The sequence below is a fragment of the Propithecus coquereli genome, unplaced genomic scaffold (assembly GCF_000956105.1).
Source record: "Propithecus coquereli isolate 6110/MARCELLA unplaced genomic scaffold, Pcoq_1.0 Scaffold7, whole genome shotgun sequence".
Taxonomy (NCBI): domain Eukaryota; kingdom Metazoa; phylum Chordata; class Mammalia; order Primates; family Indriidae; genus Propithecus; species Propithecus coquereli.
In genome coordinates, this window is record NW_012153062.1 from 3340061 (window position 1) to 3367981 (window position 27921).

Genomic DNA, 27921 nt, shown 5'->3' on the forward strand with positions numbered 1-27921 from the left:
TGCATCCCCACCCATATTCTTCCCTCCTTTCCTTCTCAGTGAAAGATAAATTCTTCCTTCTTTCCTGTGTGCATCACTCTCTTGTACCTATTTTGAGAAGATCTTATTTCATCATTTATTTCTTCCTTTTTCTCCCCATTATTTCCGAACTCCCTTTCTCTACTGACATTCCCCTCTGAGCACATAACAGACTTAAATCCTTCCCATGGGAAAAAAAAAGTCCTACCTTATATCTTTTGCTGTCTAGAGTCCTCTTTTTGCCCCTTTATCACCAAAAGTTTGTGAGGGAGAGCATAGACTTGCTAAAGCTCCTTATTTCCTCCAGTGAAAACTTTCCTGCCTCAGGTCCCTGATACCTTTCCCAAACCATTTGACTACTCTTTCCTTTAATTCTCAGTTTATTTGAAGCCTTTAACAAACACTTCCCTTCTCTCTAAATTTCTATGATAGTACTTTTTGAGAGGTTACTACTCCCTATGGCTTCTTAGTCATCTTTTCATTTTGACACTGACTACCTGTCCTGTAAAATGTTAGAGTTCTCATATTTTCAGCCTCCTGCTATTCTCCATACATGATTCCTTCACATACTCACATTCAAGGATTCAATCACAATTTATGAGTCAGAGACCACAGTCGTATATTCCTGTGACAGACCACCATGTCGGGACCCAGATCCACATAACGTGTTTGACCGTGAGGCATCTCTGCATACTTGCACCATGGCCACTTCAAAGCCGCCATGACCAAACTGCCCCAGGCGTTTTTTGATCATACTTTATATATTCTCCATAATTGCTAATGTACTAAATCTTGGCTTGATTTGTACATCTTAGCGAGGCAACTGGATGACCTTGAGGAAGTTATCTTCCATCTTTAGACCTCAGTTTCTTTATATGTAAAGTGAAGATAATAGTAACTTCAATAGATTTTTATAAGGATTTAGAATCAGCTATTATGTAGTCCACAATTATGAAAGCTAACTGCATAAAAGGCACAACTGAATAAAGCAAACACTAATACTGTCCTCATTTTACAGCTGCAGGACTGAGGAGACAATGAGGTTAAGTAAACTGCTCAAAGTTACCTAGCTAATTTGTGATCAAGCAGGCTTTAAATGAAGTCTGGCTGGGCTGTTAATTGCTGCACTAGCCTGTCTGTGAGTGTAGCATTATTATGCTACATATATCATATATAAAGCACATGGCATGATCTTTAGTATTTATTAGATGTTATCAAAATCACAGGGGTGGGGAGGAGGACTTTACATGTTCTGGAAACATGCATTATAAATAGCTCCCTGGTGCATCTAATATTCAACTTATGTTAAGCATCAACATAGTAGACTCTCACAGGTGTTAGTTCCTTTTACCCAAATGAAAATAATTGAATGAATTTTACCCTGTGAATACCTTCATGAATGCTATAATCATTAAGTCTAAAGTACCTTTTAGCAGGGCTCTGTTAGAAATTCTTTTCTAAAATGACAATAGAAGAGCAATAATAAAGACACATATATACAAAAAAAAGCCCTTAGTGTTAATATAACCAGAAGCATTTAATACCTGCATTGTGTTTTCCTTTGTATTGCATGATTTTATCTTTAGGAACAAGAGCCTTAAAATATTAGGCTTGTATGTAACCCAGAAAAATCATTTTCTTAAGATCATCATGCTTCTGGGTAAGATATTCCATCTGGACTAAAAATGCTTCACTTTACCTTTCTTCATCTACCAAAGAATATACTTTCTCTCCTAGCCATCAGCAGTTCCTCTAATTGTTTCTCATATGATTAGAGCAGCATATCTCATCTTCAGTGCCTATGTCCAGAAAAACAAAACAGACCCAAAAGACACAAAAGAGAAAAAGTAATAAATTCTGTTCTCTTTTTTGTGAGTTCTATCAGTGACATATGCATGCATGTGTATATGTGTACACAAATAATATCTTATATTCACCTCCAGTACAGAATTTATTATTGGGATATAGCGATTTCTTGTTGTTTTTATTTGTAAGTACTAGGATATAATGCTTTCTAACACAAGCAGAACAAGAACTCACTGGAATGATTTGGGGTGGCTCACTGAAATAATGAAACGAATATACAGATGTAGACTCCCAATAAAACAGAAACTGGGGAAGCTGTGGAGTCTACAGCACATTAGAGGGCCACAGGCATGAATCACTTCAACTTTTCATTCCAACTTGGTATCATTTGATTTGATTTCAATGTCTTGAGAAGGAATCTCATTTACTTAACCTAGTTCCCATGCCCAGCAATTAGGCAGAGCACCTATTGGTGTTTTCACTAAGGCTGTACACGATGGAGTAGAGGTGAATCTTCCAAAACTGAAGATGCTACTAACAAGAAACAAAGGGAATGGGTGAGGGACTCTCCAAAACCATAAATGTCTCCTCTTGTTCCTAACGCTAGTTAAATATATTATGAATAGTGCTGATGTGGAACATGCAAAAATATATTATATATATAACATACATTATATTGATTTTATTCATCTTACTAAGGTTCTTAAGCCCTCTCTGAATATTTCCAAATAGCTTTTTAAAAAGGATTCTCTTAGGAGGGGGGAGGGTACGGGTATTTGCATACACAAAGAGTGCAATGCGCACCACCCGAAGGATGGACATATTTGAAACTCGGACTTAGGGGGGAGAGGGGTGAGGGGGGCAAGGGAAACATACATAACCTAAACATCTGTACCCCCATAATATGCTGAAATAAAAAAAAGTAAAAAAAAAAAGGGATTCTCTTTATACATTTTTTGACAAATAAAAATTGTATATATTTATGAGATGCAACATGTTTTGATATACATACATATTGTGAAATAATTACCACAATCAAGCTAAAGAACATATCCATCACTTCACATAGTTATCTTTTGTGTGTATGTGGTGAGAACATTTAAGATCTTATCTCTTAGCATTTTCAAGTATACAATACTTTATCATTTTTATATATAATATAGAATATATATTTATATTATATATTAATAATAATATTATTATATATGTTTTGCAAATATTTTATCCCAGTCCATAGGTGGTATTTTCACTGTTGGTGTTTTTTTTTTTTTTTTGCTGTACAGAAGCTTTTTAGGTTGATGCAAACTCATTTGTTTATTTTTGCTTTTATTTACTGTGGTTTTTGGATCCAAGAAATCACTGCCCAGACCAATGTCATGGAGGTTCCCCCTATATTTTCTTCTAGTAGTTTTACAGTTTCAAGTCTTATGTTTAACCCTTTAATCCATTTTAAGTTGATTTTTGTATGTAATGTGAAATAGGGGTCTAATTTCATTCTTCTGCAAATGGATACCCAGTTTTCTCAACACAATTTATTGAAGAGATTGTCCTTTTCCCATTATGTGTTCTAAGCACCTTTGTCAACGATCAATTGACCATAAATGCAGGAGTTTATTTCTCAGCTTTCAAGCCTGTTTCTTTGGTTGATGTGCCTGTTTTTATGCCAATAGAATTCTGTTTTGATTACTATAGTTTTGTCATGTATTTTAAAATCAGGCAGTGCAATGCTTCCATCTTTGCTCTTTTTGCTTGAGGTTGGTTTGTCTGTTCAAAGTATTTTGTGGTTTCATATAAATTTCTGATTGTTTCTTTGATTTCTTTGTAAAACGTCACTGGAATTTTAGGCATGGCACTGAGCCTGTAGATCACTTTAGGTAATATGGATATTTAAATAACATTAATTCTTTCAATCTATAGGCACAGTATCTTTCAACTTATTTGTGTCTTCTTCAATTTCTTTCATTAATGTTTTAGAGTTTTCAATGTACAGATGTGTCATCTCTTTGGTTATGTTATTCATATGTATTTTATCTTTTTTGATACTATTGTAAATGTAACTGTTTTCTTGTTTTCTTTACCAGGTAGTTTGTTTTTAGTGTATAGAAATACTAATGATTTTTATGTTGATTTTACATCTTTACTAAATTTGTTTTCATTTCCAACAGTTTTTGGTGGAGGCTTTAGTATTTTTTTATATATATATATACATAAATATATATATATAACATCATGTCACAAAAGATGCAATATCACTTCACTTCTGTCTTATTTGCATGCTTTTTATTTTATTTTTTTGCTTAATTGCTCTGGCTCAAACTTTCAGTACTATGTTGAATAGAAGCAGTAAGAGTAGGCATTTTTTGCTGTCTTTTTCATGTTCATAGAGAAAAAGTTTTCAGTTTTTCACTATTGTGTATGATGTTAGCTATGGTTTGTCATATATAGGCTTTATTGTGTTAAGGTACATTTCTTCTATAGCTAATTTGTTGGGAGTTTTTTATAATCATGAAAGATTTTGTCAAATATTTTCTCTGCATTTATTGAAATGATCATACAATTTTTACCCTTCCTTCTGTTAATGTGGCATATGACATTTATTGATATGTGTATGTTGAACCATCCTTGTATACCAGGGATAAATTCTACTTGATTATAGTGTATGATACTTTAATATGCTGTTAGATTCCATTTGCTAGTATTTTCTTGAGGATTTTTGCATCTATGTTCATCAGCAATATTAACCTGTATTTTCTTATCTTGTAGAGTCTTTGTCTGGCTTTGGTATCAGAGTAATTCTGACCTCATAAAATTAGCTTGGAAGTGAGTTTGGAAATGTTTCCTCCTTTTCATTTTTATGGATGAGTTTGAAAAGGATTGGTGTAATTTTTTTAAATATTTGATAGAATTCACCAGTGAAGCAATTAGTCCTGGACTTTTCTTTGTTGGAAGGTTTTTGACTACGGAGTCAATCTCCTTACTCCTTATTTGGCTGTTTCTACTTTTTATTTCTTCATGATTCCGTTTTGGTAGATTGCATGTTTCTAGGAATTTATACATTTCTTTTTGGTTATCCAATTTGCTGGCATATGTAACAATTGTTCATAGTACTCTCTTATGATCCTTTGTATTTCTTTGGTATCACTTGTAGTATCTCCTCTTTTATTTATAATTTGGTTTGAGTTTTCTCTTTCTTTTCTTAGTTACTCTCCCTAAGGACTTGTAAATTTTATTTACCTTTGCAAAAAACCAACTATTCGTTTATTGATCTTTTCTATTTGTTTTTCTAGTCTCTATTTCATAAATTTCTTCTCTGACTTTTATTATTTCCTTGCTTCTGCTAACTTTAGGCTTTTTCTGTTCTATCTACTTTTTCTAGTTTCTTGAGGTATAAAGTTAGGTTTTTATTTGAGATCTTTTTCCTTATGGTAGACATTTATCACTATAAAAGTACCTCTTAAAACTGTTTTGGCTGGGTCCCATAACTTTTGGTATGCTGTGTTTCCATTTTCATTTGTCTCAGATTTTTAAAAATTTTCTTTTTAATTTCTTCTTTGACTCATTGGTTTTTCATGGGTTTTTTGCTTAATTTTCATACATTTGTGAATTTTTCCTCTGTTACTGATTTCTAGATTTATAGCATTGCATCCAGAAAAGATATTTGATGTGATTTAGCTCTTCTTAAATTTGTTAAATATTTTTGGGGGCTAACATATTATGTATCTTGCATAATGTTTCATGTGCACTTGAAAAGAATGTGTTTTCTGCTGCTGTTGGGTGGAATGTCATGTATATGTCTGTTATTTGGTCTATAGTGTTGTTCAAACCCTCTGTTTCCTTGTTGATTTTCTGGCTGAATGATCTATTCATTTTTTTTTTTTTTTTTTTTTTGACAGAGTTTCACTGTGTTGCCTGGGCTAGAGTGCTGTGGTGTCAGCCTAGCTCACAGCAACCTCAAACTCCTGGGCTCAAGCGATCCTCCTGCCTCAGCCTCCCGAGTAGCTGGGACTACAGGCATGCGCCACCATGCTCAGCTAATTTTTTTTCTATATATTTTTAGTTGTCCAATTAATTTCTTTCTAATTTTAGTAGAGATGGGGTCTCGCTCTTGCTCAGGCTGGTTTCGAACTCCTGAGCTCAAACAATCCACCCGCCTCGGCCTCCCAGAGTGCTAGGATTACAGGCGTGAGCCACCGCACCCGGTCGATCTATTCATTTTTGATATTGATATATTAAAGTTCTCTATTATTATTGTATTATTTTCTATTTCTCCCTTCAGTTCTGTTATTTTTTTAGGTGCTCTGATGTTAGGTGCATATATGTTACTAATTGTTATATCCTCTTGATGAATTTACCCCTTTATTATTTTATAATGACTTTGTTTCTTGTGACCATTTTTGACTTAAAGTCTATTTTGTTTGATACAAGTATGGTTACCCTTGCTCTTTTTGTTTCCATTTTATGGAATATCTTTTTTCAGTCCCTTCACTTTCAGCCTCTGTGTGTTCTTCAAGCTAAAGTGAGTCTCTTGTAGATAGCATATAGTTGGATATTCTTCTCTATAATCCATTTTGCCACTCCATACCTTTTGATTGGATAATTCAATCTATTAACATTCAAGGTCATTAATGATAGATAAGGACTTACTATTGCCATCTTTTTAATTGTTTTCTCACTTTTTTGTAGTTCCTTTATTACATTCTTCTCTTGCTCTTTTCCTTTGTGATTTGATGATTTTTTTATAGTGATATATTTTTATTTCTTTCTCTTTATTGTTTGTGTATCTACTACAGATTTTTTCCCCTTGGTTAACATGAGGATTACCTAAAACATCTTACAGATATAATAGTTTAAGCTGATAACAATACATATGACTGCATACAAAAGCTCTAACTTCTCCTCCCTCTATCTTTTATGTTATGGATATAGTAATTCATATCTTTTGTATATCATGTTTCCATTAATAAATTATTGTAGCAATAGTTAGTTTTAATAGTTTTGTTTTTTAACTTTTATACTAGAGTTAAAAGTGATTTGTGCACCACCACAACAGTATTACAGTATTCTAAATTGACTGTATTCTTGCCTTTACAATGAGTTTTATACTTTCTTATGTTTTTAGGTTATTAGCGTCCTGTTATTTCAACTTGAAAACTCCCTTTAGCATTTCTCGTAAAGCAGGTACAGTGCTAATAAACTTCCACAGCTTTTGTTTGTGTGAGAAATCTTTATCTCTCCTTCATTCCTGAAGGACAGCCTTTCCAGGTATAGTATTCTTGGTTGTCAGGTTTCTTCTTTCAGCACTTTAAATATATCATTCCATACTCTCATGGCCTAAAAGTTTTCTGCTGAGAAATATGCTTGTAGTCTTATGGGGGTTCTATTATATGTGGCAAGTTGCTTTGCTCTTCTCTCTTTTTTTTAGAGACAGAGTCTTGCTCTGTCACCCCGGCTGGAGTACAGTGACTTGATCATGGGTAACTGTAACCTCAAATTCCTGGGTTCAAGCAGTCTTCCTGCCTCAGCCTTCTGAGTAAATGGGACCACAGATGCATACCACCATGCTCAGCTAGTTTCTATTTATTTATTTATTTGTTTATTCATTCATTTCATAGAGAGGGGGTCTTGCTATGTTGCCCAGGCTGGTCTCAAACTCCTAATCTCAAGCAATCCTCCCCCCTTGGCCTCCCAAAGTTCTGGGATTACAGGCATGAGGTACTGTGCCTACCCTGTCTTTGACTTTTGAGTAATTTGATTATAACGTGTGTTGGTGAAGACTTTTTTATGTTTAATCTATTTGGGGTTTTTTGGGCTTCATAGAGCTGGATGTTCATTTTCCTTTCCAAATTTGATGACTTTTCTGTCATTATTTCTTTAAAGAATCTTTCGCTTCCTTTATCTTTCTCTGTTCCTTCTGGAACTTTCTTTATTCATATATTGGTTGTCTTGATGCTGTCCCATAAGTCCCATAGGCTTTCTTTGCTCTTTTTCATTTCGTTTATTTTTCTTTTTGTTCCTCTGACTAATTTCAAAGGACTTGTCTGCGTCTGTTTTGTGTTGCTAAAAGAGAATATCTGAAACTGGGTAATTTATAAAGAACAGAAATTTATTTCCTACAGTTCTGGAGGCTGAGAAGTCCAACATTAAGATAACAACAGGTTTGGTGCGTGGTAAGGCTTCTAATATGGTGCCATGAACACTGCAACCTCCAGAAGGGAGGAATGCAGTTCCTCAAGTGGCAGAAGAGTAGCAAAGCAAAGGGACAGAACCCACCCCCCAAAACCCCTATATGAAGGCATTCAACCCACCCATGAGGGTGGATCCCTTATGGCCTAATAAGCTCATAACAATCCCACCTCTTAATATTGTTTGAAAAGGCAATTAAATTGCAACATGAGGGGGCATTCAAACCATAGCACATGTCCTCTGGCTCACTGGTTGTTTCTTCTGCTTGATTGAGTCTGCTGTTGAAGCTCTCTGTGGAGTTTTTCAATTCAGTTCAGTTCATTGTGTTCTTTAGCTCCAGAATTTCTGTTTGGTTCTTCTTATGGTTTCTATCTTTGTTGAACTTCTCATTTTGTTTACACATTGCTTTCCTGATATTGTTTCATTGTATGTTTGTGTTCTCTTGTAGATTACTGTTTTAAAGACAATTATTTTGAATTCTTTGTTAGGAAGTTTGCAGATATTCATTTCCTTATGGTCACTTTCTGGTGTTTTATTTGTGTCTTTAGTTGTGTCATGTTTTCTTAATTATTTCTAATCTTTGTGGCCTTATGTTAGTGTCTGTGAATTTGAAAAAGTAGGTACCTCTTTTAGTCTAATATACTAGCTTCAGTAGGGAAAGCCCCTCATTAGTCAGCCAGTCCAGAGATTCTCAGCAGCCCATTTGGTAGGGTTTGCTGATGGCCTTGCTGCTGGAGTCCTTAAGCAGGCAAACTGGCACCTGAGTCAATGAATATGCCAGCCTGGCACCTGGGTCCATGAGGTTGAGCCTGGAGCCAGAGTCTGTGGGGAACACTGACCTGGAGCCTAGGGATGTGAGAAATGGCTTGGAGCCTAGGGTAATGGGGGCTTGCCTTGAGCTGGAGCAGATCTGGAAGCTAGGTCGGTCAGTGATGGCCTGGAGCCTGGGGCTATAGGGACCAGCCTGGTGCTGAATTTCACTGTATGGGCTTGGTACTGTGTTGTTTCCCAGCAAAGTCAGGTGCTCACTGCACCCAGGTGAGGAGTATCTTCATCGTGCTGCCTGGGCTTGCAGGATGGCTGTTGTGGGTAACGTGAAACTGTCTTTTCTACCCTCTTAAATACATCTTTTCTTATTTTTCTGCTCCACCAAGGCAATCCAATCTCTCAATTAGATTCTTTAGCTGGCATGAATCTATTCTGATGCATGGACAGTTGTTCAAATTTATGTTTATGCAAGAGGACAAGTGCTAGAAAGGCTATTCCTCTGTCTTGCCGCTGTCATTCCCTCCAAATGGCTTTTAATAGGATGTTTGTTAATTCCTCTTATTGTATCAGAAGTACTTCTATGGTTACTCCTTTTTAGATAATCTAATCAGTTTTAAATGTCCCTAAATGGCCTTAAAACTTTCTGGTCACTATGTGGAAAGAGAGTTTTGCTTTTTGATATCTGTTGTCCTTTTGAACTTACGATTTTCTTGACTATCAGAGAACTATATTTGTCAGCCCATCCTGTAGCTAGTTGTGTCCTTGAGACTATGTTCTGGCCGAGGGGACATGGGAAACGGTAATATGTGCAGCTTCTGGAATTTCCTTTTAATGAAAGGGATATGGTCCTCCTTCTGCCCTCTGTGAGCTGGAGCCACATCTTGGATCATGACGTGTAGGGATCCATCCTAGAGATAAAAGAGCAGAAGCACAAATGTTGCCTGGGTCCTAGATGATTGCAGAGGTACTATATACCAGTCATGAAATATTTACATCAAGACTTTTAAGAGAGAGATAAATAAATGCCTATATTGTTTAGACCATTGTTATTTTGGGTGTCTATTACATATAACTATGCATCCTAACAAATACAGTCACTTGGCATTTCTAATTCCAATATAATATGCCATATGTATATATACACATATTGGATATAACACTGAACAAATGGTATTGATTCCAAAAACCATAATACGAAATTCAATCTAATTTATTCTTTGTCACATGTGTGGGTCTTTCTATATGTAAGTGAATGTGAGTTACTGTATTTATATTTTCTAAGCCTGTACCCAAGACTGTTTTGGAATCATAGATGACAGACCTAGAGATTAGCATTAAAATTTTTAAGCTGCAACATTTCTGTTCCTTAAGAATTATATTTTAAAGCACACTGCTCCTTTGAGATGAAAGATCACCTTAATAGACTCTCTATTTCTGAAGAGAAAATTACAATCCCAGATTTTGTTACAGAGTTTCAGCTCAACGAGGAAAAGACTGTTCTGCATCATAATATTGAAGTGATATCCAGTTTGGGTGAAATTGCACCTGTGGAGATTATGTTACACTAGAGGAATCATTTCTAAACATAAATGTGTGTGTACCCTTGTTTAATCAGTTACTGTCCAGAGAGTTAGGCAGACACCTGATGATGGGAAGAAAAACATGAAGGCCAATATTCCTCTCATGGTGAAAGAGAGATACTAAAGAGGACAAGAGTGAACGCGATAAAGCTCAATCTGGACTATTCTGATTAAGACATTCTTCTAGACCAGGGTTTGGCAAATGATGGCTTGCTGGCCAAATCCGACCCAAAGCCTGTTTTTTTATGTCCATGAGCTCAGAATTATTTTTAAATTTTTAAAGGATTGAGATGAAGAAACCTAAAGAGTGGAAAAATATATTTGCAAACCATACATTTGGTGAGTTAATATTCAAAATGTATAAGGAACTCAAATAATTCAATAGCAAGGAAAAAACCTGATTGAAAAATAGACAAAGGACCTCAACAGACACTTCTCAAAACAAGACATACGAATGGCCAATAGAGTCATACAAATACTTGGAATTACTAATTATTAAGAAAATGCAAATTAAAACTACAATGAGATATCACATTGCACCTGTTAGGAATGGTTTTTATCAAAAATATAAAAAATAAGTGTTGGCGAGGATGCAGCGGAAAGGAAACCCTTATATACTCTTGCTGGGAATGCAAATTAGCATAGCCATTATGAAAATGTTATGGGGGTTCCTCAAAAAACTAAAAATAGAACTACCGTATGATCTAGCAAGCACACTTCTCTCATCCAAGTACTAATCAGGCCCGACCCTGCTTAGCTTCCCAGATCAGACGAAATTGGGCGCATTCAGGGTGGTATGGCCGTAGACTAGCAAGCACACTTCCAAGAGTATACTCAAATAATTGAAATCAATAAGTCAAAAGGATATTTGCATTCTCATTTACATTGTAATATTATTCACGACAGTCAAGATATGGAATTACCTAAGTGCTCAACAGATAAATAAAGAAAATTATATATATATATGATATATCTATATAACACAGAATATTTTATATATATATCACCGAATATTATTCATCCTTTAAGAAAACCCTGCCATTTAGAACAACATGGACAAATCTAGAGGACATGATGCTAAGTGAAATAAGCCAGGCACAGAAAGACAAATACAATAGTCCCCCCTTATCTGCAGTTTTGCTTTCTGCAGTTTCAGTAACGGAAGATTAACCATGGTCTGAAAATATTAAATGGAAAATTCCAGAAATAAATAGTTTCTAAGTTTTAAGTTGCATGCCATTTTAAGTAGCATGATGAAATCTCATGCCATCCTGCCTGAGATGTGAATCATCCCTTTGACCAGCGAATGCATGCTGTATCAGTCATCAGATCTAAAAACCTTACTATAAATAGGGATCAGTATATCCATAGTTTCAGGCGTCCACTAAGGGGCTGGAATGTATCCCCTATAGATAAGGGGGACTACCATACTACATGATCTCATTTATATGTGGAATCAAAATAAAGTTGAATTCACAGAAGTAAAGAGTAGAATGGTAGTTACCAGAGGCTGGAGGTAGAAGAATGAGGGAATGGTGTTCTGCTTGTCAAAGATTACAAAGTTTCAAGTGGACGGGAGGAATAAGTTTTAAGATCTATTATGCAGCACAGTGACCAAAGTCAATTATAATGTATTGTATATTTCAAAATACCTAAGAAAGTGAATTTCATATGCATCACCATAAAAAATGTTAAGTGAGGTGATGGATATGTTAATTAGTTTTATTTCATCATTCCACATTGTATCCACATACCAAAATATCACATGGAACTTCATAAATGTAATACATTATGCTTTGGCAATTAAAAGTAATATGAATTTTTAAAAAGAAGCAGCAGAAACAGCAGCAGCAGCAAGAGAGATGCATTTCATCAACAATGCCTAAGATATTTACTGCCTGGTCCTTTACCAATAAATTTACTAATCTATCAGACTCAATAATTCCAATAATATGAAATACGCTAAAGTTAGTGTATATTTGTATAGATTGTCCTTGCATACAATGAAATCACAATGTTTGTTAGGTAAATGAATTAATAAGTAGAGGGAATATAATTTTTTCAATGACAATAAAAACAATGGACTGCATATCATTCATTCACCAATGTATACCATGATTTGGTGTGTGGTATGGTGAAAGCAATGGAAGTAAGACATATTTGAGAGTAGAGGGAGTTATTTTGTTTGCTGTTAAAGCTATAGGATAGAGTTTATATAATTTCATCCAATAGCATCGTTTTATGGTTTGTATTTTGATTAGTGCTTGGTACTGTGACTGTAACAAACTTGAATCAAATTGGTAAATTCACTTGCCATTTTGCAGTGGCTGGTGTATAACATATTTTAATGTTTGTTCCATAGATAAATTAATATTTAATACTGTTGTCATAAACATCACTCATTCAAAGACTACTTACTAGTTTTCCTTTCCAGTAAAATATTAACCTTAGGAGTGAGTCATTTTATGACAGGTAATTCTTTTCTCTTGTCTTCATCTAACAAATATCTTTCTCATGTATTTCCTTCATTTCAAAATCCTGTGAAAAAGACAACAAAAATCAATTATAATTGGCTTAAAAACTAATTTTTCTGTTGTGTGAGCTACAAGACTTATGTGAGTTAAAGGAAAAATGTCGAAAGGTGATCAAGAGGTTAAAAAAGACCACAGGTGTTGGCATTTCTCAGGATGATAATGAGGCATGTGTTGGCTTTCCCTTCTTTGGTACAATTGTTTGGTGCACATTCCTTTTTTCAGATTGATTTCAAGAGATTATGCAACACAAATCTCAGTCTCATGGGAAGGCTTTGTTCACAAACTTCTCATTTGTGATAAATTTTAAATACTCGTGATTCCTTTTCCCTTCTCAATGGTACTTCCCACTTTAATCTATAAAGTGAAGGGAGGCCACACCTGGAATGGAATTTAAATAGGTTTTTTATTTGCTATGACCAAAGCATTCCCTATGAGATACTTCAGTCAATTTCAGGAGTTTGAGCCTAAAGGAGTACTTTCTTCAGAGTAAGGTCAAGACAGAAGAAAAAGAAACATCACAGCTGTGCACTGCTCTGCTGTCCAGATCGAGTCTTTGAACATTTTCTTCTCTTCATCAAAGAACAGCTGGGAAGGCAACATATAGAAAATAAAATCCATGAGACTTGGGCAACTGTTATGAAAAATGAAGATTAGGATCAAAAGTTTAAAAGGACAATCTTGGCTTAAAAGAAAAATATAAAGAAATCTTTTAATGTTTTCTGTAGCATGTGAGAAGTGTTTAAATTGTTTCGTCTGTTGGTCCATGGACACCTGAACGACACTTGTATCATAAGAGTTCACCATAACAGAAACACACCTGACTGATGCAGATCGTTTACATGCAGATTTTAAAATAAAGTCAGTGCCAAATATACCTTACTGAAAAAAAAAAGAAATAAAACTGACTCTTTAAAGACAAATTAGAGCAATTGTTCTAAATTTGAAGATTAGATAAGTTGAAATCTAAATAAAGACTTAGATAATCATAGTAATAAATAAGACAAAAATGATACTTTCTTTAGTCATTCAACAAACACTGAATGTCTCTTATTAATCAAGAACTGAGTTAAGTGCTGAGATAAAGAGATAAAAAGAATAATTTTCCACTTCCAAGGAGTTAAAAATATATTAATATAAATATGAGAAATCTAATGATCCAAGTCTCATTTGTGCAAACTAAACTCATTCCCTTTATTATTAGAGTCTCTGAAAATAAATTACCATTTCATAACATTGAATTAACCAATTTGTATATATGTAATTAATTTTGCATTCATTCACTAATGCAATGAATAGATATTTTGTGTGGAAATATTTCAAGGCTGAGAAAGAAGCAAAGATGAGGGAAACATTACATAACAAAATATTTAATGAAAGATACCATCATACTACTATTAATATTACTAAAAATATCTAATATTTATGCAATGCTTATTATGTGTTTTACTTATATTATGTCATTTAATCCTTATAACAACATTGTGACATAAATATTAAATATTACCTCTATCTTATAACTGAGAAAACTGAGGCAAAACAAAGTTAAGGTAACTTGTCCAAAATCATGATGGAGGTTGATTTTAATAGCTCTGCATCTGTGCTTTTAATCACTACATTCATAGGAATTTAGTTGAGGGAGTGATTGTTTCTGATGAGATGATAGGAAAAAAAGCTTCATGGAGGAGTTATCATTAACATAGGCTTATAAAAATATCTAGAACTTTATATTTCCAGCTAGGAAGAAATAGATTGTAGCAGACCACCCTCCCACTGAGAGCAAAAATAAAAGCTAGATAAAATTTTAAAACTGTTTGAACACACCAGAAAGTTATCAAGGCAACCAAACTTGGAGACCCAGGATTCCAGAGAGAAGGAAAACTTGTTAAGTGTGTTGTTCTTGGCAGCTTTCCCCTTTGAGTCATTAGTTAGTGCATATGCAATGTGGGTAGAAAGGCTCAGAAGCTAAAAGAAGACAGATGCTAACAGGGACAGAATTTCAGTGCTGTTTGGAGAATTAAAAAATGGAGTTCAAAGCCTAGCAAAGGGAAAGACCACAATAAACCTTAGGCATTCAGTTAGAACTTCTGAAGGAGTATATACTAGGAATAATAGAAAATTAGAAGATCAGTCCTAAAACTAGTTACAAATGGCTCAATCCTTGATTGCGTTAAGGTAATAAGCTTCTACACTAACTGGCTACCAAAGAGGTATAAGACAGAGTAGTGATTCTGAAGGATAAATTAGTAAAAAATATCCAAAAAAGGATTGAAAATACAGAAAGGACAATAAGAGATATACAGTACACAGAAAGTCTATATATGTGACACACAGACTCTTGAGACTGCAAGAAAGACACTAACAAAGGACAAAAATTATCTAAGACTGATGAAAGACATTAAGCCACAGATTCAAGAAACACTATGAAGCCCAAGCAGGATAAGAACAAAGTAACCCACGATCAGGCACATTATGATAAAATTAGTGAAAACTAATGACAAAGAGAAAAATATTAGAAACAGCCACAGGAAAAAAGACAAATTAATTTTAAAGAGACAGTTTTACAATTCTTATTTCTTAAAAAAAATGATGGAAGACAGAAGAGACTGCCATGACAACTTTAAAATGCTGAAAAAAAAAATAGTTACTATAGAGGAATTCACCACTTAGTGGAAATATCCTTTAAAAATGAGAGCAAAAGAGATTGCCTTACAAACAAAACCAAAACACGTATAAAAAATCAATAATAATATTGTACTATTGAAGAATATATGAAAGAATAACACAAAAATAAAAAAGGGGTAATTAAAGTTAAAGCATACTAACATCCTTGCCTTGTCTAGAAATGCTAATTTATATGAGATTTAAGAAGTGAAGGATTCATAGAAGAAATACCAAAAAGATGAATAAAACAAAATAAATTTTAAGAAGCGAATTAATGTATGACAAAAGTTAATAAAGAAGAAAATATGATAACAAAAATATACTTAATAAACCCAAAGGAAGACAGAAAATGAGAAAGAAAAGAACTAGAACTTTGGGAGAAATAGAATAAAGCATTAACATGGTAGAACTAAACCCAAATGTAAGATCTTAAATATAAGATGTCATGAAATTATAAAGTCGAATAAGAGAAAAAAATATAATGCTCAAAGTTTAACCAAAATAAACTTTATATAACTATGCTAATATCAGAAATAGTAGACTTTAAGACAGAAAGCATAGTAGAGGTAAAAAGGGACATTTCATAATGATAAAAGGATCAATCCACATGGAATATATAATAATTTTAAATTTGTGATTGAGAACTGAGTGGACAGGATCTGGTCAGCAGGCCTGTGCCCTGGGCCCCAGAGATCAATCCCTGACCCTGCCAGGGAGATGAGTGCTGGTCTCAAGTCACCCACGGGGTGCCTAAGCTGGATCACTGTCTCTCTGCCTTGGGATTTTCCCCACTCTGCTGGAGTCACAAGGCAAGCAGCACCTGGGAGGGCTGGCAGGTAGGAAGCTCACAGTCTGAGTACCTCTCAGTCCACTGTAGGGCCCCAAAAGGAAAGGTCCTGTTCCCTGCAGATGCCTCTGGATGGTAGCTAAATTGTCTCTCTCAGCACTGCGGGTAGGGAAGGGGGAGGGGAGAATGAAGCAATATGGCACCTGCCAATCAGCTGGGGTCTGCAGCTGAGAGGTGCCCTGAGGGAGCTGGGAGCCTGGTGCCCTGTCCACAAGAGGCTCACCACTCACTGGAGGTGGCCATCTCTGGGCTGGTGTTAGCAGGTCTCTCCAATTACACAGGAGCCCACTAACAGTCTGAGATGCAAGGGAGGGAAAATTTAACTGCTCCACCTACCCTGTCACTCTTCTCTAAGCCTCTCCAGGGCCTTTCTCCTTCCAGTTCTCTTCCACAACTTCTTCCCATGCAGTCTCCTGCAGTTTCAGACACCCTTCCTTCTGACCCTCATCTGATCTGTGTTTGTCTGCTGTTTATTTTTTTCACTTTCTTCTAAAATCTATCTTTCTCACAGAGACACTCTGGCTGGCAATTTTCCCATCTACCGTCTTGCCCTGAATGAAACCAGAGAAGAATCCACATAACAAAAGCAATCTTAAGGAAAGAAGAACAAATTGAGAGGCATCAATTTACCAGACTTCAAGCTATACCACAAGGCTATAGTAACTAAAACAGCGTGGTACTGGCACAAGAACACAGACAGACCAATGGAACAGAACTGAGAACCCAGATATAAAACCATCCTCATATAGCCATCTAATCTTTGACAAAGCAGACAAAGACATACACTGGGGAAAAGAATTCTTCTTCAATAAATGGTCCTGGGAAAATTGGATAGCCACAAGTAGAAGACTGAAACAGGATCCGTACCTTTCACCTCTCACAAAAATCAACTCACAATGGATAACAGACTTAAACCTAAGGCATGAAGCTATAAGAATTCCAGAAGAAAATGTTGGAAAAACTCATATAGACATTGGCCTAGGCAAAGAATTTATGAAGAAGATCCCAAAGGCAATCACAGCAACAAAAATAAATAAATGGGAACTGATCAATTAAAAAGCTTCTTCACAGCCAAGGAAACTATCACAAGAGCAAACAGACAACTTACAAAATGGGAGAAAATATGCACATGCTACACATCCAGTAAAGGGCTGATAACTAGAATCTATATAGAACTCAAGAAAATCAGCAAGAAAAAAAATCAAACAATCCTGACAAAAAGTGGTCAAAGGACACGAACAGAAATGTTTCTAAAGAAGATAGACTAATGGCCAACAAACATACGAAAAAATGCTCAACGTCTCTAATTATCAGGGAAATACAAATCAAAGCCACAGTGAGATATCACTTAACTTCAGTGAGAATGGCCTTTTATCAAAAAGTTCCAAAATAATTAATGTTGGTGTGGATGCAGAGAGATAGCAACACTCGTACACTGCTGGTCAGACTGAAAACTAGTACAACATCTGAAAAATAATACAGAGATACCTCAAAGAGCTACAAGGAGAAATATCATTTGATCCAGCAATCCCATTACTGGGCATCTACCCAAAGGAAAAAAAGACACTCTAAAAAAGACATCTGCACTCGAATGTTTATAGTGGCACAATTCACAATTGCAAAGACGTGGAAACAACCCAAGTGCCCATCAATACATGAGTGGATTAATAAAATGTGGTATATGTATACCATGGAGTTCTACTCGGCCACAAAAAACAATGGTGATCTAGCACCTCTTGTATTATCCTGGATAGAGCTGGAGCCCATTCTACCAAGTGAAGTACCCCAAGAATGGAAAAACAAGCACCACATTTAAGTGCACATATAGTAGTAACATTCATCAGGTGTTGGGCATATGGGAGGCTGGAGGAGGGGATGGGTATAAACACACCTAATGGGTATGGCATGCACCGTCTGGGGGATGGACATGCTTGAAGCTCTGACTCAGGTGGGGCAAAGGCAATATATATAACCTAAACATTTGTACTCCTGTAATATGCTGAAATAAAAATAAATAAAAAAAAAACCAAGGTGATGAAACCAGTAGAAGGCAGGATATGAAATATAACTCAAATTAAACTCCTAACTTCCGTGTCACATTTTCTTACACATACAGATTAAGGAGCTCAATAAGCTGTTTGAATGATTTTTGGACTGGAGATATAGATTTAGTGAGTCATTGTCATATAGAAGCTGATTGAATTTGGGGTTGTGGATATGTCAATTAAAAATAATTTCAATTTCAAATGAGGTATTAAAGGCATAGTATAATTGCATTGCATCACTGTCAAACACAAACCCTGAAATTTTTAATAATTTCCAGATGACATATCAATTCTCTTTGATATGATATGGTATTTTTAGTTCCTGACTCTCATTGCTGGATACGCAAGAGTCTCTTTTATCTCCTCTCTTTCTCCCTTTATTCTTCCTTTCTTCCCAATTTCTTCCTTTCCTTCCTCCCTCCTTCCTTCCCTCCTGTCTTCCCTACCTCTCTTCATCCCTCCCTATCTTCCTTCCTAATATTCTAATAAAAACCTGTAAAATGAATTCAAAAAAATTCTCGGAAATACCTGGTCACTTACTTATGGTCACTTACTTTCTATCATACCACCTTGTTTATTTTATTCATATAATTTAAAGAATAGTAAATTTCATTATAAGGATTCAAGTGTGCCTAAAATATGCTTTTAGTTTTAAGCTCACATCATCCTAGGAGAGAGGGGATTTTAAACTCAGTCAGTCTTGTGGCCTTTTCCCCTCATGTTAGTGGAAAGATTCAACTTAGCCTGAAGGCCCAGTCATTATGGCTAACAATATGCTCCATTCCCCCTTCTGCAGGTGTGGAGACCACATGGAGTCCCTTCTCTGAGGACTTGCCTCCTTCCCAGGGTACCATCAGAGGCAGGTTTTTGTCCCCACTCTTCTTGGAGTCTGTGGACCTCCCCCATTCCAACATCTGGGACTATTTTTATTCTCAAGGAAAGCCTGTCCTTCCTGATTTCCCAGAGGAACATCCTTTCCTTTCTCCTAGAACTTCCAGCATACTTTCCTTAACTACTATCGGTATTTAAAAACAAAAGCCAGGAAGGAAACTGTATGTTAGTTTATTTTCATATTGTTCCCTGCTACCAACTTCCCCTTGGGACTAATGAGGAAAAGAAAAGGGAAAAGATAAGGTTTTTAGAAAAGAGTAAATTAGTACCTTAAAATATGATCTTACAAAGTATCATCACCACCTGTGTTGGGCTAATTTGTTTATCCCCTGTCCTCCTCAATAGACTGGGAATATTATGAGGGGAGGAATCATATCTTCCTTGTTCACCATTTATCTTTAGTGCCTGACACATATAACAGGTGATCAGTAAACATTTATTGAATGTATAAATTAATGTGGTATGTAGTCTGTTTCATCAGCCTTTTCAATGAACTGTTAAGTCTCTGTTGCTATTTTGTATGTGGCCAGTAAGACTTTGCCAAAATTAAGTCACCTGGAATCCTATCAAATTATAATCATTTTTTTTGAGTCACGAAAGATTCGGTAGTCTTTTAATGAAATGAAAATATTTCCAGAAGCATAAAAAGGAGAATCTGTTATTAATGTTCTTTAGCAGAAGGTAGCCTAAGGCAATGCCTTATAGAACAATGGCACAGACAGCACCTAGGAGAAAGCAAGGGCTCTGCAGAGAGCGGAGGAACCTGAAGAAAACCAGTTCTTTCAAGGAATGCACTTCTCCTATGCTCGAGTGCTCGGCAATCACGGAGTGGGGAGGGGGAAAGGAGCCATGAATACACACAAAATCATCAACCGAGGCAGGAGGGCTCATACTGTGTACTCCGATGTTAGTGGGCCTTTTTGGTAAAAGACAGCATAATCAAAAGTAGTTACAATATCAGTATAAAGTAATCACATAGTACATAGAATAATAGAATTAAATGGATTCATAGCTGATTGTAAGGCCATTCTTGAACAGCATTAATAGTTGATTGGTGTCTGCTTGGTTTTTATTACTGAGAAGTACCCTGCTTTGGTCCTATCCTAGGATATATAAAGTGTTGATTATCAAATTTGAATATCACATAAAGGTGAAGTATACTTTGCAAAGCACTTACTATATGTCAGGCAAGATGTTTGGAATTTTACATATGCTACACCATTTAATTCTTTCCACAATCCAGGTCAAAATTTTATTTTCTCTATTTTATATTCTGTGTGCTCACCAAAAGCACAAAATTATTACTAATATCCCATTGAACTTGTACTTTAAGAAGGCTAACAGAGAGTTAAACCAAAGAAGAAAAGTAATTGGATTAAAATTACTATTTTACACATTTGTTCAAAATGACCCACTGTACAAGATTAGCGTGGTAGAGACCTAGATTAGAGTACTTTATTCATATGTGACCTAGGGAGTTTAGTCAACTATGAACTTGATATAAATCAATAGTGTTATGGAGCTGCCAAAAAAACTAATGTAAATGTTGTTGCTCTAATGGAAGACTGGTGTCTCATCAAGGAAGGAAATCATCCCACCAGAGTCTGCACTGCTTTGTCCACATTTGTTATAATGTGTACCACTCTGGACACCCTATTACCAGAGGGACTTTTACAAACAGGAATGCATTAAATCAAGGGCGGCTAGGATGTTGAAGGGAATGTTATATGATTAATGGTGGAAAGAACTAGGAGCTGTTGAACCAGCTTTGTGTGTACATGTGAGTGTGTGTGTGAAGTAACTATTTACATGGTACTGTTTTAGCTGCTTTATATGTTTCATTTCATTTGATCATCACTGTAACCCTATGAAGTCAGTGCTATTAAAAGATTTTTGAAAAGAATGGCTTCTTTGAAAGATTTAAAAAAGAAACAAAAAAATTTGAGTTTCAAAGAGTTAAGGTAACTTCCCTCAGATCTTAGGTTTCAAATATTGGGTGATTTGTTATGTGAAATTTTGTTAACTTTATTCTTTATGCCTATCAAGGCAAATTCTAACTTTAAGATTGGAGGAGAAAAGCTGGGTTAACAGAAAAAAGATTTGGGTTTGATATTTAAAATAAACAAACAACTTTATAACAATTAGAAGCATTTGAGAATGGAATGCTTTGAGACAGTGAATGCCTCCTCCCCGGAAGTCACTTGTTAGTTGTGTTGGAAACAGAGCTCTGTTTGGGAGGGATAACTGTACATACAAATGACATCTCTTATCTCTATAATGTAAGGGGTGAATGCATATATGAAATGCTAACTATGAATTTATTCTGGGGAGATTTTTGTAGCATGTGGATCTTCTCCCATAAAAGGCAAATCTCAGAATCTCTCTCTTCCTGCAGTCTTCTAATCTACCTTTTCTTTTCATAACTCCGTCCCTTGGTCATTTACTATTCATTATGTTACTATTTGGGATTCCTGGGAATTCCAACTTGCCCCTGGCCTGAAGTATCTCATACTTTTGATGAAAAACTGACACATAAGTAGGCAATTATTCTATGGTGCTCTGAGTTCTCAGATAGAGGTAGGGACAAAATTCTGAAAAAATACAGAGGAGAGCTTGTTAGTATCTCCTAGTGAACTGGGCCACAGGGAGGGAAAATATTTGCAGAGGAGAGTCTGAGTTTATTGCAGAAGGAGAGTAAAAATTTGGTAAGTGGAAAAAAAGAAGTAGGGAATTTCAGCCACACTTTACTTTAGTTCATGGATGTGAAACTATAGGGACTTAAAAAAACAGCAAATAATTTAGTATGATAGAGAACGATACCTGTAAAAACATGGGTGTAGGTATGTTACAGATCACAAAGAGCATGTTAAGGATGTTGAACTTTATACATCATGAGAACAGTTAAAGGGTTTTTAAAGAGACAAACCATACAAAATTATGAAAAAACATATTTTGGGAAAATATCATAGAAGACATTTCTAAAACCTCCCAAAAGTATTTTTTACCAGTCTCCTGATTTGGATTGTTTGCCCTCTTTCTGTTCTTTGTTAGTGCACATAATCAAGAATCAACTTTAATATATTTCTAGCTTCACAATAATCATAAGAGATGTTTTAGAAAATCTCTTGTGAACTTATTTTGTTTTGATCTTAGTTATGAATATCTAATGACAGCTAAGAAAGGAAAAGCCAAAGTGTATTTAACCAGGCTAAAATTTTAACCTGTTTAAATGTTAGAAGCATGACTTTTTCAGAGGGGAAAAAACGTCACAGGCAACTTTTAGAAGTTTCAATGTACATCTTTTCCATAACAAGTCTCCATTGTCTTTGTTGGAAGGACTCATTCTGCCCACACTACGGCTTGCCCACCAAGCAACCCAAGAGGGCTCTGTTTTTTCTACGTGCTTAGCCTTCTTCCTAGGAGATTGCTCAACCCATTGGTCAGAGTGGGGCCTGTGAGTGTGCACTGCAACCCTGCTAGGGGGTTTCCAATGACCTGCTGGATTGCATTGCATTAAAGCAGGGAAATGTTATGAGGGCTGGCCCTTTATGTAAAAGTCTGCAGTGACATTAACCTTCTCACTGGCCGATAATGACAAAGATAAAAAGAATAATACTCATTCAGACTTCTCAAAGAAATTACTACCAGTAAGCCTCATAATTTTTATAAAATACCTTCTCATTTAATCCTACTCTTGCCCCTGCTCCCTCCCTCCATAAGAAATATTAGAGAAATTGCCTCTCTCTCTCTTTTTAAAATTTCTAATTGATTTCCATATTTTATTCTGCCAACCTGCTTAGACTGGCCTCTGTATTTATGACACAACATTCTGCCACCAATGTTGCCCACTCTCTCCTGATTAAAATCCTTCCACGGCACTTGAAAACAACTTGGTCACAATGTAGGCTTATTCCACATAACATTTTAATACTGGTGTTTCTGAATATAAAGTCTTTTTACTTAGATGTCCTCCTCTCTCTTAAATATGTGGTATAATTTACATAAATATGATATGGGGTTCTATGTTAGTTCTTTTCTCTAGATGCTTACCTGGTAAACCTAATTTGACATGCTCAAATTTGCTTTAAGACCTCCTCCTATTTGGTTTACTTTTTCTCAAACCTCAGAAATATTATTTAGAGGCCAAACAACTATAGTTAAAGAAAGGCTTTTACTTGCTTTCAAATAGTTTTCCGATTTCATCCTTGGAAATGTGTGTGACAAATCTCCAGAATTATCAATAGTGAAACCAGTCTTAGAAATGAACTTATCAGGCCACCAACTGAGTGGGAAAAGGAAGACATCTTGATTGTGTGTTTGCACTTAACATGGAAAGCATTCATGAACGCTAACCAACATTGTCTCTAATTACTGCTGTGATCAGTATCAAAGAATTGGGTCCCAGGAGGCTTGTTTTCCTGAAGAAAATACAGTGCCATATGTTGTGACATTTTTTTGGTGCAGTTCTCATATGTCAATAGAATTTCTCTGTCCTGGCAATTGTCCTCTCAAGCTTCTATTTGAAATATATTCTAAAGAAGCAAATTTTCCCAATTGCTCAGAATTGACTTTTTTACAAAATATACTGACATTTCATTTGTGAAAAATTCCCAATCTTATTCCAGAAAAGTATGAATACAATGTAATTCATTTCAAGACCAAATAGAAGGAAAATAGGATTTGATAGAAGCCTCTGGGCCTTTTCTCAACACCGAGTGTGCTGGTCAATGTTTCAGTGATTAATACAATTTAATCCTGTTGAGCAAAATATTTTATGCCAAATAAAATAATTTTTTATAATTCTTTTCATTTAAATATGAGAGACCAAAGTTTCTGAAACACAGGGTAGCATGACAGTGAAAAGCATGCAGTACTGGAAACTAGGTCTCCTGATGACTATCTCATAGATATGTTGTATCTTTTAAATAATAGACCATATAAAAAGAAAATAATACAGTGTCCCAGTACATATTAAGTGTAAGAATTTATTGTGTTATTTCTTCTAGGACATTGTTTTTTAAAATATTACCTTATATAGACTTATGAAATCAGCTCTAATATAAAGAGCTTGGAAGTTATGACTACCATCCTTAAAATAAGAAGAAGTTGACCAAACCGAAAATTGATTACTTTTCTTGGATCCACCAGAGATCTGAGTTCACAGGGAAAATTGCCACTTTGATATCTGGAGAGACAGGTGAAATTAGAGAGTCACAGATGAAACTTACTGGGAGCAGTAGCCACTGGAGCCATATTTTGGTGAATTGTTGGAGGCTGAGTGTGGATGAGTATGAGAATGAAAAAGTCCCAGGAGCCAAAATCTCAGGGGAGGCCCACAGTTTTATAGATTTACCTCTAGATACTCTACTAGCTTCTCATGTTGAAAATCTGAAAAAGATCTCCTTGTGACTCTGGCAGAGGGAGAGTTAGAGTAAACATTGTGTAATAAAATATGCCCAGAGTGTTCTCCATTACAAAAGACTTTACCAGAGCCTTATTCCATTTGAGGAAGTCCATTTCTCTCATTCCAGCCCCCACTAGCCTTCCTGTCTCATCCAAGCAGTGGAAAAAAAATCTTAAGAAGCACTTTGACAGTTATAGCCCAGAGACACAGGCCAACTAAGATTTAATCATAAGATTATAGAATGCTTACCCTCCCCCACACCATCCCAGTGGATTATAGATGGAAGAGCTGCAAGACACAGATTATCTCTCAGAAGTACTTAGTGAAGACCTAGGTCAGCAGGAGAGACAAAAACAAGGGCATTAGGGGAATTTAAAGCTTCTGGAACCTACAGCTGCAGCCAGATTAAAATAAAATTTCACATTAAAGACTTATTTACCTCAGTTACCATTACCTTGTACATCATGTCCAATGTATAACTAAAATTAGAAGATGTTAAAAGGCAAGATAAAACAAAGGCTGAAGAGAGAATTTAACATCTGAACCAGGCTCAAATATGACACATGTTGGAATTATCGAACAAGGAATTTAAAATAATTATAATTAATATATTAAGAGCTTCAATGGAAAAGTATAAAATCTGCAAAAACAAATGGGAATGTAAGCAGAGAAATGGGAACTCTAAGAAAAAATCTAAAGAAAAGGTTAGAAATTAGAAAACATTGCAACAGAAATGAAAAATGCCTTTGATGGACTACTCAGTTGACTGAACATGGCCAAAAAATGAATTAGTGACCTTGAATATATGTTAATAGAATTTTCCCAAACTAAAATGCAAAGAAGAAATAAAGAGAAAAATCTAAAAACTGTGGGATAATTTCTAAAATTATAACATATATGTAATTGGATTATTAGGAAGAGAGGAGAGAGAGAATGGAACAGAAAAAAATTGAAGTATAAGGGCAGAGAATTTCCCAAAATTAATGATAGGCACAAAACTGTAACTCTAGGATGTTCAGATAATATGAAGCTTGATAAATACCAAAAAATCTATACCTAACCATATTGTATTCAAACTACAAAAGACCAAAGACAAGGTAAAGATCTTGAAAGAAGCTGTGGGGGGTGAGGGAACAAGGAACTTTACCTATAGAGAAACAGGAATAACAAGAGCAGACTTTTCTTCAGAAACCGTGCAAGCAGAAAGAAAGTAGAACAAAGCAAAGTGTTGAAATAAAGAAACCTAGAATTTTAAATTCAGCAGGATTATTTTCAAAAGTAAAGGAAAAATAAAGATTTTCTCAGACAAAAAACCTGAGGGATTTTATCACCAGTAGGTTACCCAGAAAGAAATTCTTCAGAGAGAGAGAAATGATATAGGCCAGAAATTCAGATCTACATAAAGAAAGGGGGTGTTAGAGAAGGACCAAATGAAGGTAAAATATAATCTTTTAATTTTCTTATTCTTAATTATCTAAAAAATAATTGTTTAAAATGATGATAGTAACAATATATTAGGTGATGATATCACATAGGTAAATAAAATGAATGATTACAATATTATAAGGAATAAAAAGTAGGAATTGTAATGCTCTGTTAGTTACCTGCACTAGGATGAAGTGGTGTAATATTATCTAAAGGTAGACCCAGATTAGTTAAAAATGTATATTGCAAAGAAAGGGACATCAGCAACATAGAATAGGACTTTCCAGCTCTCTTCCCATTGGAGAAACATCAATTTGAACATGCACAAAAATACCTTCACAAGAACTAAGGAACCCAGGTGAGAGAACACAGCATTTGAGTGGAGGACAGAAATAAGAAAAGTCACATGGAAGAGGACAGGAAAGACAATTTCACATTACCAACATCACTTCTCCCCCATGTCTAGTCAACACAGCATGGTGAGAGATACCCTTCAGGTGGGGAAAGGTAAGTAACAAAAGCACCTGACTTTGCTGTGGACTCCAGCATCAGGCCCACCCCAGTGAAGCCCAGTGCTGGGCCAACTCCTATATAACCAGTCTCTATGCCTACTCCAGCACCAAGCCCCAGACTCTAGGCTCACTCCTGTGGATTCAGGCTCCAGGCCTGCCTCTGTGGTTCCAGGCTTCATTCCTGTCCCAGCACCAGGTCAGGCCCCAGGACCAATAATCCATGAAGCCCTATAGGCTTAGGCTCTAAGCTGGCCACTGAGGTCTCATGCTCAAGGCACAACCTAGTACCAGGTCATCCCTCATGGACATAGGCTTCAGGATGGTCTCTGTATACATAGGCTTCAGACCTCTTTCTGATTTCCTGCGGACCCAGGCTTCAGGTCTACATTTGGGGACCCAGGTGACTGGCCCACCGAGTAGATCCCAGTGTCAGGCCAGTGACCATGGTACCAGGATGCAGGCCCACCTCAGTAGACCCAGGCTCCAGACCCATTCCTGTGGACCCAGGCACAAGCCTGCTCACCAACCAACCCAAGCACCAGGCCAGCCCACCCAAATATTTCAGCAGCAAGCCCATCTAAGGACCCCAACCAGCCAGCCTGTCCAGAACCTATGGATTGGGTGACTGATGGAGGCCTTTTTCTGCCAAAGCCAGGCTGTAAGGCTGGAAGAAGTGCCTATTCCTCCAGATGCACAGACACTGATGCAAGGCCACAAATACCATGAATAATCAGGAAAACATGACACCACCAAAGCAACAAAATAAACACTTGTAACCAATCATAAAGAAATAGAAATCTATAAACTTCTTGTTATAGAATTCAAAATAATTATCTTAAACAAGCTCTGTGAGCAATGAAGGAATGAAAATAGGCACCAAATGTAATCAGAAAAATAATATGTGAACAAAATAAGAAGTTCAACAAATAGAAAGAAACCATTAAAAAGAACCAAACAGAAATCCTGGAGCTGAAGAACACAATGATTAAACTGAGTTCAATGGAGAGCTTCAACTGCATACTCAATCAAGCAGAGGAAAGAATCACCATACTTGAAGAATGGTCATTGGAATTACCCACTCAGAGGCACAAAAAGAAAATAAATTAAAAAGAGTAAAGAAATCCTACAGGACTTATAGGACATGATAAAATGAACCAATATGTGTATAATAGAAGTTCCAGAAGGAACAAAGAAAGAAAAATGGACAGAAAGTTAATTTAAAGAAATAATGATAGAAAACTTACTAA